Source organism: Dryobates pubescens, chromosome 2 (genome assembly GCF_014839835.1).
Source record: "Dryobates pubescens isolate bDryPub1 chromosome 2, bDryPub1.pri, whole genome shotgun sequence".
NCBI classification, from domain to species: Eukaryota; Metazoa; Chordata; class Aves; order Piciformes; family Picidae; genus Dryobates; species Dryobates pubescens.
In genome coordinates, this window is record NC_071613.1 from 35,961,923 (window position 1) to 35,969,087 (window position 7,165).

Consider the following 7,165-nt stretch of genomic DNA (forward strand, 5'->3'; position numbering starts at 1 on the left):
TTGCACCCCAGAAAGCCAACCATGTCCTGGGCTGTATCAAAATAAGTGTGACCAGCAGGATGAGAGAGGTGATTCTGACCCTCTATACTGTTCTCATGAGACCTCACCTGGAATCCTGCGTCCAGTTCTGGTGCCCCTAGAATAAGAGGGACATTTATCTGCTGGAGTGGGTCCAGAGGAGGGCCATGAAGATGATTACAGGGCTGGAGAACCTCCCTATGGAGACAGGATGTGAGAGTGGGGCTGTCCGGCCCAGAGAAAGAAGGCTCTGGGAAGACCCTGTAACAGCCTTCCAGCATTTGAAGGGGGCCTGTAAGAAAGTTGGGAAGGGACTATTTACAAGGGTTTGTAGCGACAGGACAAGAGGGAATGTCTTTAAGCTTGAGGAGGGTGGGTTTCAACTAGGTATTAGGAAGAAATTCTTCACAGTGGGGGTGGTGAGACACTGGAAAGTTTGCCCAGGGATGTTGTGGATGCCCCCTGCCTAGAGATATACAAGGCCACGTTGGATGAGGCCTTGAGCAACCTGGTCTAGTAGGTGTTCCTGCCCATGGCAGGGGGCTGGACCTAGATGATCTTTAAGGTCCCTTCCAACCTAAACCATTCTACGAATCTATGAATTAAAGCACAGAATAACAAAGCCAAAACAGCAAGCACTAGTAACAGAAATAAATCTTGTAATACCAATTTTAATCCTTTGAAAACAAAAGCACTGAGGTAGCAGAGAAAGGAACTTGGTTTATTTATGTACAGGACCTGTTAAGTTCTAGGATGGCACATGGCTTCATGTAATCAATGACTCATGAACATCCCGCAGCATACCATCACTTGCAGTATCACCATCTTCCACTATAGTTCAGAAAGCAAATTGAACCAATTCACTAACCAACTGGTAACCACAATACCATTGCACTCAGCATAAATCAAAACTATGCACATAGCAAAGAAACTTAGGACACTTCAAAAATCACCCTTTACACATAAACATGTGCCTGGCACATGCCTCTGTGCCCTTGTCTTCCATTCTCCAAACACTGGTTGCTGGCTATCTCATCAGTCACTTGCACTTTAGTTTCTTGCCTTCAACTCTCATGCTCTTTATTATGTCTATATTCTTTCATCTAAAATAGTTCTGGGGTTTTTTGGTGGTGCTTTTTTGTTGTTGGTAGTGGTGGGTTTATGTCTATAATCCTGTAGTGAGAAATTTAAAGAGACTTTGCAGTGGAGCCCAGTGACAGGACAAGGAGCAATGGGTATAAGCTGGAACACAGGAAGTTCCACCTCAACATGAGGAAAAACTTCTTTACTGTGAGGGGGATGGAGCAGTGGAACAGGCTACCCAGAGAGGTTGTGGAGTCTCCTCTGGAGACTTTTGAAACATGCTTGGATGTTACATCTTTACATAGGCACTGAATCTGAGATGCACAGCAACAATTTCAACAATTTTGAACCAGAATAATTTGGGGGTTGATTTTACTGGATACAGACCCCATGAATTATTGAGTAGGAAAGAAATCACAAGCTTCATATTCTCTTACTTAGCTGGGTTTGAGTGGGATCTAAATTAAATAAATAGTATATTACTTGTTGCAACCAATTAGTAGGGCAGATCCAATTGCAGTTCAAGATTTGTTGTCCTCCAGATGCTTCTCTTGACCACAACTATACAGGACATGTTATACATGAAGCAAAAGATTGTCATTATCACCAAAGTCTGAGGACCCAGGATCAACAAAAGGTTGCCTACACAATACTAAGCCTATACATTTAAAGGCTCCTTGTTCTTCCAGAATATATTATGGACAGGAAGACCTGTAGTGGTCAGGTCAGTTTAGCATTTGTCCATTAACTTCAGAAAGACTACAGGTCAGTTTAGAACTTTTAGAGTCTAAACAAGCATTTTGCTCAAATCGTAATTGTTTTAAGTGTGTTTCTGTAATGCTCTATATAGTCCTTCTGGAGACCAGGTGTTTAAACTTGTGAATTAAGCAACACAAGCAGACTCCTTACAGCTCTAACACTAAGCTGCATTTACCAGCAGTCCTGTCTGTCCTTGCAGGGGTGTCTGATTAAGCTGGGTAGTTTCCATTCCATCTTTCTCAGGCACCACAGAAAGGCTCATTTCTCATGAAAATCTTTTTTAAAAGCTGTTCACTCTAAGAGTGATTATGGATAATTAGGTATCTTAACTCATTTACTGTTCCTTCATATGTCTGTCTCATGGACAAAGACGGTATTAAAAAAAAAAAAAAATTTAAAAAAAAGGTTACTGGACCTTCTCAGGAAGGACAGATGAGTATGACATTAAAATGTGTCAAGTGATTCTAACAATCATCCCCTACAAAAACCGGGTTGTTCTCTTTCTGTTTTCAGTTTTACTAGTTCCTTTAAAGAAAGAGATAAAAGGAAATGAAACCTCTTTCATGTCTGTCAGCTTGCATCACGTGGTGCTTCTTTTTCTAGGCCTACTTTGTATCTAATTTTTCTTAGGTGATTTATCTCATATGTTTTCAGATGATCTAGACCACATCCTTGAAACACACAAAGAGCTTATAGTATTGAGTTTTCTTGGGGTTTTTTTAACTCCTTGTTTGCTTTAATGCTTGTGAAATATGACATTGGTTTTATGGGCATTTAGAAATTTAGTTCTCAAGCAGTAACACTATCAAAGAAAAATCTGTAACAGTCCAGGCTTCTCCACAAAGCTCTGCCAACACAGCCATCTCATCCTGTTATTTATCACAGCTTCCACTACTTTGCTCAGTGGAGATGTCAGGCATATTGGTATGTAGCATCCTGGATTGTTCCTGCAGTCCTTTTAGGCAGTCATATTTATGTTACATTTGCTATTTTCTACTACCTTTTAGTATCACTGATATTAAGCAAAAAAATTAGAACTCCCTTTTCCCCAGCTACAAATTTATGATTCCAAGATAAATATATCTGATCACCTCAAATCGCTTATCTTTTCTGTGCACTGTACCGGTAATTCAGTTTGAGGCATATTCTCTCTCTGGTCCTCCATATGGGAACAGTTCTGTTGTGGAACTCTTCCTAAGATACTCTCCAGTGAACAAAAATTCTTTGTACTTTCTCTATTCTGGTTTTACCATGATTGTTCTTCTTGCTCAATCTTACTTCCCCCCCATGATTCTCTTGCAGGATATCTGGTCATAAATACTAAAGTTACTAATATTGATTCCTTTTTGATGGTTGTTGCTCTAGGTCATTTTAGCTTGCTTTAATGTATTTACACACATGAAGATCTATGATCTGTTCCTATTCCTTTTATGGACACAACTTCTTTGTGTCTTTCTTTTTGGAAGATGATTTTTGTTTTATAATTGTCCTACAGTGGGGGTTTAATTGTGTTGGAATCCTTCACAGCTTGGGTCCTCCACCGCAGCCACAGGAGTAAGCAATTGTACAAGCTGCCCTGCAGCAAACTTCCAAAGAACATAATGCAAATACTGGATTATGGACCTTCAATGAACCTTGTAATTTTATTCACAATGTACTAATAGTCTCATTGCTAAGATTAAAACCAGTATTAAGCTTTTTATACAATAACCACATCCCAAATCACAGCAAAGAGCACAGAGCAGTCCAAGAGATCAAGGACTATTGTCATAGTACAGTAAAAAGACTGTCTATGCAATCTTTTGGGAAGTGCTAATTCATTTTCATAATTCACTGATCGTATACTGAACTAAAGCTTTTAACTTTACAAACACTGTTTGGAATTGTGCCAGTATGACTGATAACAAGTAAAATTCGAGGACTCTTAAATAGGAGGGTGTCACATTCAGGCCCTGGCTCCCTCACATGTTAAGAACTGCATAGCGGGAGCTTAACTTAATACACATCAAGTAAATGCCTAGAGAATGCTTCTGATTAATATAAAGACACACAGGAGAAAGCATTTGCACAAAACAGAAATTATTTTCTAAGGTAACAAATGCATACTTCAAACTGGAATTAAAACATAATCACAGAACTCAGAGGGACTATTGTAGATCATGGGGGTGTTAGATATAGAGGCTTTGTGAGGAAGTTGCTACACTTCTTGAACATACAAGGTCTGGTGGAGTGCTGTCATGAAAACCTATTATATGCTTTATTACACTCTGCTTTAAAGTAGTTTAATTCCCTGGTTTTAACCAGAATTCTTTGTACAATTGAAGGGGGGAAAAATAAAAATTGATGTTGCTAGTAAATCACAGAAACTTTCTCTGCACCTTAGGCCTCTCAAATTTTCTCTGCTGAGTCATGTCATCTGACTGGTCACACAAGAAAACATGTCAGTTTGTAACTTGTCATGGAACTGATTAGAGATTTTCTTTGAAGGAGCTGAAGCTAATGTGCTTAAGCTATTGAACAAAAATGTCATATATGCTCTTTATGTGCACTTTATTCTCCATATTAAATCACATGCATCATAGATCTTTAAGGACAAAATTACTGATGCATGGCACATGTACTCCTTTAACCACTGCAGTTTACCGCTGCAAAGACTCATTATCAAATATAAGAGTTCTTAAGACTATGGAAAGGAAATTAGCATGCTCTACTTTCTTCAGCTATTTAGTTGTCATCTCTCAGGATTTTTTTTTTCCTATAATGATTTAATCGTATTGAAAATTTTTGGTTCACAGTTTATTGATGGAGTCCTCCAATAACTGCAGTAAGTTCCCACAGTTTTTTTTTTTTTCACTTGTGGCAGCCCTACATCATATGGCTTGTAATACTTCATAAAATAAATGACTGTGTAATTTTTATTTCATTATTGCTTACTGCTTCCTACAAGTTTTTGTTCAAGAAGTATGTTTACTATGTGCAGATTGTTCTGTATGTTTCTGCTGGAGACTGCCTGTTTCAGCAAGTAAGTTTTCAGCAGTATAATTTTGCATCTATTAGTTCATCCTTTTCTTATACTCTCACTATAACCCCTTTAGCTGACTTACCCCCTCTTTTACTTAGCAATTTTTGCAGTAGCTGTCTCTTCTTGAGAAAAAGAAAAAAAATATAACTGTAGTAGTGAGGCCTCTTAAACAATCATGGAATTATAGAATGCACTGGGTTGGATGACCCTTATAGGCCATCTAGTCCAAACCCCCCTGCAGTAAAGCAGGGCCATCCCCAACTAGATGAGGTTGCTCAGAGCCACAGTATCTCCAGGGATGGGGCCTCCACCACCTCTGGGGGCAACTTGCTCCAGTGTTCCACCACCCTTTCAGTAAAGACCTTCTTCCCAATGTCCAATTTAAATTCACCCTCCTCTAGTTTAAAACCATTGCCCCATATCCTATTGCTCCTGTTGCCCTCCCCAGCTTTCTTGTTGGCTCCCTTCACATACTGGAAGGCCACTATAAGGTCTCCCCCAGATCTCCAGGCTGGACAACCCCAGATCTTTGTCTTTGCAGGAGAGGTGCTCCAGGCTTTGAGCATTTTCTTGCCTGTCCTCTGGACCCTCTCCATCAGGTCTATGTCCTTATATTAGGTCAATATCTATGCTATGGACACTGAAAAGCAACAGCAGATAAGTTTTCGCTACACACCCTACAAAGAACGGTTGTTTCATAACTAGAATGCAGAACGGCTTACTTTCTGGAGAGTTTCAAATGACGGAGCTACAGGAGGAGGTGCCGCCACCCCACAAAGTCGGGGCGCCCCAAGCCGCCACCTCACAGCCCCGAGGCAGCTCCCGCCTGCGCATGCAGAGTGCCAGGCAGGGCGCGGGGCACACAGGCACATAGGTTCTCGCCTCCCCTAACGCCGTGGAGGCGCTGCGGGACCCTTCCGAGTCTGCCTGAGAGGAGCCCTGTCCTCGGCCGCCTAAAAGGAGCGGGAAAGCCTGCTCGCCGCGCTGGTCTTGCGCGCTCCCTTCCCCGTCCGAGGGCCCGCAGGGCGCAGGCAGCAACAGCATCGCGTGAAGGAGGCTCTGTGCGGCCCCGCGGCAGACGGCGATGGGGCGCGGCGGGCTGGAGCCGCCGGCAACCGCTGCTCACCAGGTACCGGGGCTGAGATCAGCGACGGCAGGGAGGGGGTGACGTGGGAGGCTCTCGGCGGCTCGGGAAGCTCGCCGGCATTCGCCCGACTTCTCTCTAGTTTTCCCGGGCCGTCGCATGAAGCTGCGGCCCGCTGGGGCTGTGTGAAACGCCCGAGCGGGTCCGTGCTGCAGCTCGGCTCGCCGGCTGTGCTGACGAACTGACAGCAGCAACGGCTTTTTCATCTTTGTTCAGTTCCCTCTTAACGCGTATGAGGAAGAAAGACACGTAGTTTACATGCAGGGAAGAAAATGTTATCTGAGTGGCCTTATTCTTTTGAGGTATAGCCTGGGCGAGGAGTGGCTGGAGAGCAGTCTCGAGGAGAAGGACTAGGGGCTGTCGGTTGATGATCAACTCAACCGAGCCGGCAATGTGAACTTGCAGCCCAGAATGCCAGCCATGCCCTGGGCTGTATCAAAAGAAGGACAAGGGAGGTGATTCTCCCCCTCTGCTCTCTTGAGACCCCACCTGGAGTACTGCATCCAGTTCTGGTGCCCCCAGCATATGAGGGACATGGAGCTGCTGGCACAGGTCCAGAGGAGGACCATGTAGATGATCACAGGGCCAGAGAACATCCTCTGTGTGGACAGACTGGGAGAGTTGGAGCTGTTCAGCCCGGAGAAAGGAGGGCTCTGGGGAGACACTATAAGCGGCTTTCCAGTACCTAAAGGAGAGCTACAAGAAAGCCAGGAAGAGTCTTTTTTACAAGGGCTTGTAGTGACAGGATGAGAGAGAAAGGCTTTAAGCTTGAGGAGGGTAGATTTAGACTAGATAATAGGAATAAGTTCTTTACAGTGAGGGTGGTGAGGCACTGGAATGGGTTGCCCAGGGAGGTTGTGAATGCCCCCTGCCTGGAGGTGTTCAAGGCCAGGTTGGATGAGGCCTTGAGCAACCTGGTCTAATAGAAGGTGTCCTGCCCATGGCAGCGGGGGTTGGAATTAGATGATGTTTAAGGTCCCTTCTAATCTGAACCATTTATGAATCTGAATGAACTGTGTCTGTTTGGCACAGCTAAAACTCAGTTTCACTTGAGGACCCAGTGAGCCCACTACCATCAATACCATGTTGGGTGGCGCTGGTTGTGTAATGGCTTACAGCTTGTTCCTGCAGGAGTGAGT